Below are 11,321 nucleotides of genomic sequence, written 5' to 3'. Positions count from 1 at the left end.
TCTCACTACTGCATTGATGGAACATGATAGAGAGGAACAATGGTCTTATCTCTTTCAGCTAAGCAGGATATGGTATCTCTACTCAGCCTAACAGAACACATATGGGATTGATGCAGATGAGTCTTCACTGCCTTTCTCCAGAAACGAGGCAGTCCTAGTAGAAGAGTATCCTATCTACTTTGTTCTCAAATCTAAAAGGCAGAAGGAAACAAGTAATAAAATCATACTATTTCTAGGTCAACAACAAGGTACTTGAATACCACCATCTACCTCTTGAATGAAAGCCATGGAAACACAGCTATGATTTTTGAATTTTTGCACTACCCAAGTCATTTGACACAGATCTAGAAACATTTCAGATCACCTGGGGACCATCTTGACTCTTACTGCTCAGTGTATGCAATATTTCTTCTTTATTCAGCACTAAATCCTCTTGCCTTCATGCAATGTAGAGTTTGGTAAAGGATTCAATGCAACATGCTTTTCAGCACAAAGTGTGTTGAGAAGGCTTTACAAGTTTGACTTGCTGCCTTCAAAATACTGCAAGCCAGTCTTTAAGCCAGCTCTACTAACAAAGTTTCATTCTGTTAGTAAATGTAATTTCTGTAGTAGGTAAGAAGTTTCTGGTATAGAACTTGTCACTGTCATTTTCCGAGCGGCTTTTCTTCAAGTTTCATTTTTATACATACAGACATACTGCAGTCGTATAACCAACTTTGAACAAGCTCCCTGGGCTACTAGTGCAAAACTCCAGGATGGCTACTTCGCCTCACTTCCAGGGTCTGTTTCAAGTTGTATACAGTCAGAGAAAGCTGTTCACAGACTTTGTTGCTAAATTACAGCTGCATTAACATGTCACTTTAACCTAAGAATGCACATTTATATTCAAGCTTTTCTTACACAAAATCCTTCAGATTAAATCTGAAGCACTATACCATGGGAGAGTAAGGATTACAAGCAGGTTAGCCCTCACAGTTATGTACAACCATGTCAAATCTCCTTTGTTAATATAAAAGTGTTTTCATTGATGAGATTTTGTGAAGTGAAAAGTAGCTGGAATAATCATCCTTATTGCCTCATACATGGCAATACAGTAAAGAGCTATTGTTCATATTCAGTCATGGAAGCCGAGCCCACCTCCAAATAGAAACTCTAGACCTTAAATGCAGTCATTCTTTAAATACCTGCAAACAATAGTTGCAATCATCTTTGCTTCCCAAGTACTTGTCAAATTAAGAGAGCTGACTCTAGCACAAAATCCCAAGCCATTCAAGACACTAACAACAGTTCAATATAGTACAAGTACTGATTTAGGATTCATCATGTTGTGCTATCAATGCTACAGTAGAGCTAGCTTAGCTCAGACACTACTAGCAGAGCACCCTATTCAAACTTACCTGAGTCCACATCATTTCCTCTAGTACACAAGCAGTTAGTAAGGCACAGGGAAATGGAGATTCACTATAAAGATGCTACCCTAAAACATATATTTAACATCAGAATAAGCAGGATCCAACAGGTTCTGCTGGCTTCAAAAGTGTGGTTAACATTCCCCTTGCTTATTTTTTCATCCTGTGCACCCCTTCTTCATTATTTTTTAAAGTCCATAGGAAAGGCTAGAGGAATTTAAACATATTAAGGCTCTAATTTTTAGCCTGGCTTTTCTGGATCAAAAAAAAAAGCTGGCATATGAGAAAGTAGAAGTGGCAAGGTTGAATATGTATCTCTACCACGAAAATTAAAGACCTGGTAGCAAAAATTTCAGCTCCACTCAAGGCAGCACCAGTTTCCACAAGCTACAGATCAACATTTATGACTGTTCTACATTGTTTCTTCTTGTATTAGCTTGCCCAAGTTTTAGCCCTCTAGCTAATGTTTTTTCAACATGGATGCTGGAAACAGCAAGAATTCACATGGGTATTTCACTCGCTTTTCAGGAACACCATTAGCCTGGATTCTAACAGTCTTTATTAAAAAAGGTTTTGCCACAGGTCAACTCCATCAATTATTTATGAGTATTAGTGTAGTTGTCTAATATCCCATATTCTTTCGCTTTCATTCCTCCAGAATAAGAAATGTCACTTTGCTCAGAAAATCTCCCAGGTTCAGAGATTTGTTTAATCCACATAAGAGAAGAAACCGCACAACTCCTGTTTGATATCCCCTGCTAACACAATGTTCTGCTTTGCCTTTCAGGACTGGGAAAAGCCAGAGGGGCTTTAGGCAAATGCAATAGCAACAACCCCCACGTTTCAGGGAGACTTGTCATTGCAAGACACCTCAAACCACACTAGTAGAGTAACTTTCCTCCTCCCAGCTGACACAAAGCACGTACCCATCAGTAGAGCATGCAGCTGTGACCTCTTTTGCCTGAAGGTGTCCTGACCAAACACATAGGCATTCAGTACAGTAACTGCTGGAAATATAATAATGATCTTCTAGATACATCTAGATTTAGTAAAGATTGTCTCCCATTAAGGAATCGGCTACATGACCACTCCAAACAGTCTGCTACCTGTTGTAATGCAAAAGGTACATCACACCTTCCCTCCTTAAACAGCCAGCTGAAAGCATCAGTAACTACACCTAAGACAGCATTGGTATTCACTGCAGCAGCTCTCACAACTGTAACTATCACAGGAAAAGAACATTCAGAACTTCAGAAAAAGAACATTAATTTTAAAGCCTTTTATTTTAAAGCCTTTTTTGTTTGTTTGAATAAAGGTATTTTCTCCTTTAAATAAACAAAAGAGAATCGGGAACTATGCAAGAGAAATTCAACTACATTCTGTAGTTTAAGAGCAATTTACCCATCTAGTTAACAGTGCTATACCAACTTAAAACAGCACAGGATTTTGAATAATGTGGTCACTTCTGGGCTGCCACCAAATCTAGCTGTAAGCCTGCCTTGACATCATTATTTCACCGAATGACTAACCCAAAATATCCTATTGGATTTAATGTGCTTAGACAGTTAACAGCAACCACAAAAAAGGCAACAGGTCATTTCATTCCTGCCTGCAGTTGAACTAATTATCTATTATGCTTTTCCTAGCCACTGCCAGTCACCTCTTCCTAGAGGGTCCACACCTGCTTCTGGCAAGCAGTCCAAATATTAAGTGCAGTACACAAGCCTAGAGCCAGGTCTGAATCCCCTAAGTGACTGGGGAGACTTCCTTAGTAAAACCAGCTTCCAACAGCTTGCTCTAATACGGGGCATAAACTGCTTTACCAAATTATTGATACAAAGTTTCTAATTCATCAATTACCCCTCCTCCTGCCCTGGTCAGTACTTTTTATGTCTGATACCTAGAAAGATCATCATGCTTCTCTGTGTAAATATCTTTTTATGGCCTCAAGAGACATACTAAGCACTGCAGAAACTTGCAGAAAGCTGCCGCAGAAGCCAAGCAGTGCTGATTCCTCCTTCCTGCAACCAGTTTAGCACACGGGTTTCTGACATTTAATATGATTCATTGGCTTGTGCTTTAAAACACACGGGATTTCAGGTTATTCCTTGTCTGTATACAGGGCATACCACATGAGCTTTCAAAACCAGCAGTAAATACTGCCAGATTGCAAGTATAGATGCTCAAAACAAACCATTGTGAGGCTGCAAACCATTTGCTTGTACTGAGTCAAGGGGTTATGAAGGGCAGCAACTCATGCCCAGCCTCAAACTAAGGTGACAACCTTGCAGATTATCCTTCACAGAGGCCAGGCTGAGGGGCAGTAGCTGTTAGAGGTCTGTTACCTGGTGCTATGAAATACTATTTCCAAATTACAGCAGCAGCCACTCATGCTGTGGGTAACTATAAAATTTCCACTTTATGCATGTTAATTGGATTATTATTTTAAAGACATGCTCACTGCTCCCACATTAATAACAAATGAGTTCACTCTAATTATTATTATTATAGTAATTCCCATACAAATTAATGATTAGGTCATTAAGACTGCGCAGCTGAATTGCCATTAATTCTCACATTTGAACAAATTAGCTAATAAAGTGACATTATAAAAGGAAATACCCTTTTGCATTACTGAATTCCTTCACTCATATCAAAGGCATACAACAAATGTCTGTTAAGCACTTTATCCTTTCATTAAATATTAAGCTGAAATTATTCATTATGATCTGGAAAAAACTGACTACAAAACCCTGCATTTAAGTTTTGTGTATTTATAGGCAGTGCTAAAGTGCCAATTTTTAAAGCAGTGCTAGTACAGCATAGTATAACACAGTCACAGACATAATGTCATCAGAATAACTCAAAATTTTAGAAGTACTTCCTCTACATCCAGCAGCACCAAATAATAGATATCATGTGACAGCTGTTGTAGGATTTTCTAGATGTCTAGAACTTCTAAATCAATATAAACTACTTTTTTCAAAGGCATGTAACCTAATCACCATTTATAGTATATCAAGATCATATTACTGCACATTTACAAAAAGGACTATAAAGGACCGAATTTCTAAAGTTGCATGAATGCACTGTAGTGAAGATAGAAAACTTCCTTGCTAGGCATCACACTCCTTTCTGACACATTTGGCAGTCACATGTTCTGTAGTTAATCAGTAATTCAAAAAACAGAGCACGGCTTACAACTTCATTTCATATAGTTCACATCCGTATGTCTTGCTCCCAAGCTCCTCATGTCCGCTTCAGACTGAGCTTTCCTACACTCCTAATCACAGACATTTGAAAGCATAATGCACTGATAGAAATGGGAGACCTTTCCCTCTGCCACCTCCAACCCATTTCTTTCTAATCTCAGTCTTCGATCATGAGTTGTTTATTCTGAACATAGTTGCTAACATTACTTTGCTGAGCGCACCTTATTATCTTGAAGTTTCTGCATTACAAAAATTAGAACTTGCCAGAAATATGCAGTAGTGCTGCAGAAAGCAATATCCATTAATTTCCCAGGCAGAATACCCATGAACTAGAACATATAAAAGATGCACAGCTCTAGACATGATTACTATATGCTTTGGTGTAGAATGAGTAAAGATCTCCCAGGCATTAATTTAAGTGATCATATCACTCACAGTTGCAAAACTACATCATTTGATATTAAAATCACTCAACTGATGTAACTGAAAATGCTTAGTAGCTCCTTTAAGAATGAAGAGTAGCAGAGGCCAACATTTTCTATGGCTTTTCAAAAGAAATGTTTATATGTAGATTACTTAGTAATGCAATTTCAGTTTAGCACACTATCCATATGCATGTGTAACTGTAGTCAAATTGCTAAATCAGTGAACTACGTGCATGGTTTATTAGATCTAGCATGCCCAGCAGTTTGCAAGACTAAGAATTAAATGTATAGACTATCTTCCTAACTAGTCACCACAGCAATAGAATAATAGACATGCTTTGCAGACACCAACTGGAGCTTTATAGACTCCAGCTGAATACAAGAAAAGCAGAAAAAACCACACATTAAGTGGAAAAATGTAAGGGCTCTTATTTGAAGGACACACCAGAATACATTCAAAGCATGCAACTGCTCTTTAGTTCATTTACTCACATGTTTAACAAATGCACTTTAGAAGACTGTCCAACCTACCTGAAGCCCTCAAGGAGTCTAGATTAGTGCTAAAGAAAAATACCCTTGTTACTGGTTCGATTACAACTACCACTTTAAGGTTTTTTTTCTTCCCTTTGGCCCTCCTCCCCTTCCAGAGGATATTGGCTGAAATAGACTGGAAGTTCCATACCCTTTTAGCCACACAGCTACAGCAGTGTCTTCTGCTGTTCTTCATGATGAGCAAAACAAGCTTGGAAACTCTGGTCTGAGGACAACCTCAACACTCAAACCCGCAAATAAGTCAAAGCAACAGCAGCTCTTAATCATTGTAACTTCCTTTATCTGGAAGAAAATAATGGTCACTTCTACATTAAGTGAGTGTTTTACATTGCTGGGTGTAAAACACTTTACTGCTTCACTATGCACTACAGGGGAAAAGCTGAAAAGCATCAAACACTGTATTTGGAAAGCAGCAGATGTTTGTTGCAAAAACGGGGAAATCAATCTGGTCTTGTGCGACAGACGTAAATTGGGAGACAAATAGTAATTGTTTATTTACAGCAACATTTACAGGTTCTTTTGGATTGCCAGTGACAAATTAAAAGCTACAGGTATAACACAAGGTTTATCACTAGTATAACAACTACACACACTATACGCACACGTACACACCAACAACAATAACAACCTGCCTGCCGTAGGCCCGGCTGCTTGGCAAATAGACAAGCCTATCAAACAGGGATACAGTGCAACAAAAGACAGTAAAGTTGCAACAAACAAGAATCAAGGATACACTCAGGGAAGCACAGAAATGCACCTGAGGAGAAAATGTGAAATACAGCCAGGGAGGAAAAGTATATCTCTCAGCGTTAGCTGAGGTAAATAATATTACCCACATGTGACGTCTGTGAGGTGGTGGCCGTGAGAGGCTGTTGCCTTCCTGCCCACCGGAGAACGTGAGGGGAGATGCCTCCCCTCAGCCCAGGCCGCCCGCTGCTGCGGCGGGAGGGAGCCGCACTGAGGTGCCAGCCCACCCGGGGGTGCTGGAGCCCCTGAGAGAGGGTCCTTCAAGGTAACACAGCCCCTTTGCTTCCAAACTGCTAGTGTATGTTACTGAGTCTCTCCGCAATATTGGTCAAACAGAATTAGTTAAAAAGCAGACTTGGCTAAGTCTTATTTTTCAGAGACCTGCTTCATGTGTCTTTCTTTTCAATGTGAATGTATGATTGCAAGCTCTTACAATGCAAAAACAGTATAAAAGTTTCTCAGTGCCACTAATTGCTATGTGGTTTTGTTGTCTTATTGCTGGTTATACCTTGATTGTAAAATTATAGATATGATTCAAATGAATTTTTGTCTGCAATTGTTCAACATTATCTGATATCATGACAACTCTCAGACTCTAGATCATGGTCGAGAAAGTCAGTATGACCATGGAAGAGGTCCAGGTTTGCTTTGCTTAAAATTCTTCCTAGTTGTTTCAAAATTTTGGATATTGCAAATGAAAATGTCCAACGCCTGGCTTGTGGGATTCCTCACTATGATTGCCTTTAATGCAAGCCCTGTAAAAACTTTTTTTATAAAGAAATGCAAGTATTTTTGCATGCAAAATACTGTTTGTTTAGTAGTGTGGTAGCTTGTGTTATGTTTTCACTTTTCATCTCTGGATTGTAGAACTTAGTTTTGTACTTTGATTACACCTGAAATATTGTGAAACATCAACAACTGCTGCTAAGATAGTAGGAACAAATATCTGGAAATGTGAAAGGTTGGTTTTTGTGGGTTTAATTGTATGTGATTTTCACCTGATAGGAACTGGGTTCTGTAGCCAGGAGAAAAAGTCTTAGACTTTTGTAGACTTTATACCATCTAGGAAGATGGATACAGCAGGTCACAATTTTATATCTGTGTATGATTCTTCTATAGATGTTCTTTTGCAAAACTTACAATAAAAAAATTACAACCTCTTGGACTATAGAGAGGAGGAAATTAAATGCTCTTGGTGGAGAAGCACTATCTAACCCAGCTAACCAGCTTTTATAATGCAACCTTATTTATGTGAACAAATTCTGGCCTAATCAGTAGCTAGTTGCTGTTTTGAGCTTAGGTAAGTAAGTGTGTAAGGCCATATCATCTTCCTGGTTTCACTGTACTGTCCTTCTCAATCTAGCTTTCAGAAATTAGTTTCCTTTTGGCTTCACAGTAGTGATTATCACTGAAGCAAGAGTCCTTAACTGGTAATGGAGTTGTAGACAGAACACTTCTGCGAAAAACACGATTATCCTTATTTGGTGTCAAAGGAATCCCTATGTTCCATGGGATGGTGCATGAGCCTGAAGCTGATTTAGGTAGGATTTTTGTCAAGGTGGACAAAATACCTTTTTTCTCCCTTAATCTTGTTATTTAAAGGGATCAAATTTATTTGCTGAAATGTTCCATAATTTTCTAGAAGCAACAAGACAGCAGGAGTGTATGCATCTCAACAGCTTAACTGGTTTTAAGGAAACGTAAACATGTTATACAGGACTGTTAGATAAGCTTAAACAGGTTACACTCCCTTTTTAGTAACTCTGGCTGTAATTTTAGAATGCTTCATGAATCATTTGCAAAAGGTGCTCGTCTTGTGTTGTAGAACATACCCTTAGTGTGTTCTAGAGGTAGAGTACAGGAAGCCTAAGGTAGCACAGGAACCTTCTTCCATGAGAGCATATAAGGCAGTGGGCCATCCATATGCTCACATGACTAGGCACTGTGTGAATCTTGCCTATGAGTTGCAAGGCCTGTTGGCTTTACGGTTGGAGTCTTCCTGGTTTAAACACCTCTGTCACCAGGTGGGGAAGGTGAGGGAACCCCTCTGATAGCTACTGCTGTTCACCTCACTATAAAGAGGCATCTAGAATGAAATGGATCTGTATATCAAATGCACCTTTGAGCCTGAACTAGTTGGTACCTGATAACTGAATTAACTTTTTTGATGGTTATGGTGAAAGTGCACAATTCTAGACCTATGTTCTGTAAAAGTCTTTCTTGCTTTCCAGATGGTAACTACTTTCTTCTACTGAAACTAGTTTCTTCTGTATTTCCCTATGTTCACAACCAAGTAGTTCCATTCATTTAACATTCAGCTTTAAGATTAAATTCTGGAATTCCTTATATCTCAGAAGTTAAAATTGCTCTGGTGATGTCAGCTTAAATGCTTTGCTTGTTCTGTATGTTTTAGACCTGTTTGCTATTCAGTTCTATTATGAGTCAAGAACGACCGCTCTCCTTGGAGTCTGAAATAAGTGGGGGGAAAATAGTGTGTGAACTATTCTGTCCTCCTGTATGAGTAAGATCAAATTTCTCACCCAGATCTGCTTTACAATAGTGCTTTTCTACTCATAATTCAATATTGCTTATAATAAAGTAATGTCATGAGAAATAAGTGACCCCTCTTAACCATGACTTGTATCTAAATAAATATCATAATATCAAAGTCTTCCTTAAATGGGGAATGCAAAGTCTTGTCTGGAAAATGCTGACTTTTACTGATGGCCACTGTGTTCTGCAGCAAACAGTAGATGACTGCACAGTTGGCGGCTATTTGTCTTCAAAACTGCATTGTTTGCGGAGCTCATCTCTGGTATTTTGCAGCTGATGTTAGAAGGTGCATCTGCACTGTACAGGCAGTAATTAAATGCAGAATCCTGCTGGGAAGAAGACAGTGGGGGGCAGGGAAGGGAAGGGCTCAAAGCAATCCTCCTGTGGAAAACTATTCCTTTTTCCATTCATTGAAAAGGAAACACAGGAAGATTATCTCCTCTTCTTAAAACTTGAGCTCTAAATTAGTACTGAAAGCTGGATGAGCTGAGGATCCCTCTTTCAGTATCTCTTCTTCAATAAAGGCTTGTATTTGATATAATTGTTACTTTGGTATACATTGTTCATTTCCTTCTCATTTGCCCTCTCTTAATCCAGTGACACCACAGCTGAGGAAATAATCAAGAGCTTCTACAAGTCAAGTCTAGTTAGGCCCCTGCTACTACAACCTGCATGACTCACCACAACTAGAGCTTTGCAGCATTTTTTGTGGCTGTCTTGGTACAGAATTTCATAATTTGATTGTATTTCTGTATCTATTATTAGACTACCATGCCTCAAGCGCACCTAAAAGAATGGAAAATTAAAAAACCCTCAGTGACAAGAAAAAGCATAAGGCTCCAGGGAGTAAAAAGCAATGTGTTCTGTGCAAAATAGTAAATGTATTTTATTTTGGATGTCTAAAAGCAAGTGTGAGGGGGGAAAAGAAAGGATTCTCTGGGGAGAACTAAAGAGGTCTCTGCATTGCCCATAATATTGCCCAAACCTATGGAAGGGAGAGTCAAAGGCTGTGTGCAGTGATCCTAATAATAGACAGGAAGTTTGATGCAATCTTTCCCAAAGTTAAGATTTCCTCCTATTTTGCTGATGAAGTAATTCATAAGTCTGGGAAGAAGAAAAAACCCAACCCTTTGATTTATTTGAAGATTTCTAGATCCAGCTTGAAAATTCGTTGCTATTGAAACATTAATGCAACTGAAACAGCAACAATTTAGAATGAGCTAGTCATAAGTAAATGCCTTGTTTTGTAAAGTTATTTCTCAGAAAGAATTCTCTAGCATTTTACAAAAAAGGTTAAAACTGGGTTTGATAAATTTATATTTAGCTGCATTTAGTCAGTTTTAAAACAGAGTTGCCTCAGTTAAAGAATGTGTCTTTCACTGTACTAACACAGAGTATGATTACTTTAAACTCAGACAGAAACTATCAGGAATAGGAGTCTGGCTTGATATCCCTAATGGATCTGAACTTCCAAATCACTTGTCTTCAGACTGCAAATCCATTGCTATATAACCTCAGTGAGTATTTCAGCTTTTTGTACAAGTTCTATGTAATGTAAACCACATTAATTGGAGTTTGACTTCTCATAGTAAGAATCTTACATGCTTGAAAAGGACATGTCCAGGGCCTTGTTTTAATCATTTAAGTGTGAAAGTTTGAAGAATAATACTTTGAAATACTCACAGGCTCAGACTGGGGCCTCAGGCATCTGCTGTTACTAATAATGATATTTGCTTCAGCATTTTAACTAATTTTTTCAGAGAGCCACCAGACATCCAGGTCCTCCAATGTGGTCTTGGTCTTATGTGAGTGGTTAGTATGTAATAGGTCTGGAGTTCCAAGGTATTTGTAACTTAGTGTTAAAGGTACCATGAGGTATTATAGGGCAAAATAAGTCCCTTTCTTGATCCTCGTCAAGGCCTCTATAAAGTGAGGACACCAACAGATGACAAAGATTTTGATAATTTGAAAATTCCTGACAGAATTTGTGTAATGTTGTAAGAATTTAATTTAAAGTCTGAACTTCTTAAGGATTCTGAGCTTGTGAACGGTTGTCCCAGCAAGACCATACAGCAAATACTCTCTCTTGTCTGAAAACTAAAGCAGCTTTCCTATTGTCCTTGGAAAAGCAAGAGATGATTCCTTGATTGAGAATTACAGCCTGCATATTCTATTTCAGGGCCTGTTTCTTGGAAGACTTAGTTGCTGAAGACTTAGTGCATATTGACATAAGCAAGTGCCAGCCTGAGAGGACTGGGCAGTTTGACCCTAGCATGGCTTAACGGGGACTTTCCATAATGGATTTGTTGGAGGTGATTTAAGTAACCTGGGAAAACTTGTCTTAAGGGCCAACAAAATCATGGAAGCATAGAGTTGTTTAGGTTGGAAAAGACCTTTAATTTCATTGAATAAAAAATTTGCCA

Source organism: Leptosomus discolor, chromosome 7, assembly GCF_034619465.1.
Source record: "Leptosomus discolor isolate bLepDis1 chromosome 7, bLepDis1.hap2, whole genome shotgun sequence".
Lineage (NCBI taxonomy): Eukaryota > Metazoa > Chordata > Aves > Leptosomiformes > Leptosomidae > Leptosomus > Leptosomus discolor.
The sequence above is the reverse complement of the archived record's forward strand: the minus strand, read 5'-3'. Positions refer to the sequence as shown.